Below are 1,639 nucleotides of genomic sequence, written 5' to 3' on the forward strand. Positions count from 1 at the left end.
TCAAGAGGCGCGATCAAGTAATAGCTTAATAAGTACATTGAGGTGTGCTGCGGGGAAGCAATGAGCACGAAGGTTAATTAAAGCCCAACCCCCGCAGTTGATCATGACGTTAGCATGGTTGACCACAACGTGTGGCTTGAAATCATTGCGAGGGTTCAACCTCGTTGAAAGCTCTCGTACATTCTTTACCCCCGCAGTGAGCTCCCAAAGATTTCCGCCCCACGTCACCTCCACATCACGTTTCACTGCATATCTCCTTGCTGCTCATATTGGTATTAACTTTTAATTTAATATATTAAATCCCTAAAATACCCATTCTCGTAAATTATTAAGTCCTTTTACGTAAATATCCTGAAACCTTGTTTTAACTATAAAACTATGTATTTCACCCAAAACCCATTAACTTATTGATTGACGATAAAGTTAATTAAACCTCCGTTAATCATCCCAATTGTCTAATCCGAGTTTAAACCCGTAATTAACCCACCAGGCCCCTCCATTTCTCTTCCCTTTTTCCTTCACGCTGCTTTATCACTCGACCACCGTTAGATCAAAGGCACCCTCATCCAATGCACCACATCCATATCGGGTTGGCCTGATGACCGAACCTTACCCGCCCGATAAGGTGGTTTTTCGCCGACCCCCCCATGCTACGTGTCAGCCAACGGAGTAGATCGAGTGACCTCCTCTAAAAATCACCTTCACCACAAAAGCGGTGCGATGGGACTGCTTACCACTCCACTGTACTCCCGAACATGGTATTCCTTATTCACTCTGCTTTGCACCAAAACTTTGAAAAGTTGAACGTATACCTGTTTAAACGTTAAACCCTCACCTTCACTTTTTTTGCTCGTTTACAGATAAAAACCTGTATAACCCTCCTGCACCACCCTGTTATGCCCCTATACCAATAGGTGTCATATATCATGATTGACTTGATGAGCTATGTAATATGTTCATACCTTTACTTGTTGCAAAGGTTTTCCATATTTGTAAAAAATAAAAAAATGTAAAGAGGTTATACCCTAAAAGAAAAATGAAAGGGTAAAAAGAATAAAGAGTTGGTCAAAAAATGAAAAAAATAAAATGAACCCCTAAAAAAAAAGACCAGGAAAGTGTGCAAATCTAAATGCCACTACTATTCACTTTTGTATAATAAACAATTGTGTGCAGTTTGTCATCTATGCCACAATTCATGAATAGTCAAATAGTTTAAACTTGGCTAGTTCATATTTCAATTTCATGTTGTAGAAATAGAGAATAAAGATCTGACCAAACAGTGTAATCTTGGCAGATAAGTAGATAGGTAGAGTGAAAAAGGAGCTCAACAGTTTAATCTGAGCCCTTGGATGTAATAAGTGTAGACTTAGATAGGCATTACCATGTAAAAGAAAAGAAAGTTTGATAAGGGTTTGCTAGTCTAAGTGCACCCTAATAAAGAAGTAAAAATGCTAGGTTAAGTAGGTAGGGTAGGTAGATGATGGTTGCAGAATAACATATGATGAATGATAAGTGTAAATGTGTAAATCTTTTACTTTCATCACAAGGCAAAGGCATATAACACATGAAAGACATATCAAGCAAACAAAGTCAAAATAATTAACTCCCCCTACTCATTTCCCCTAAATTTTCACTAATT

This window comes from Pinus tabuliformis, chromosome 4_2 (genome assembly GCF_031772625.1).
Source record: "Pinus tabuliformis cultivar Carrire ecotype Pingquan chromosome 4_2, CPIR1, whole genome shotgun sequence".
NCBI classification, from domain to species: Eukaryota; Viridiplantae; Streptophyta; class Pinopsida; order Pinales; family Pinaceae; genus Pinus; species Pinus tabuliformis.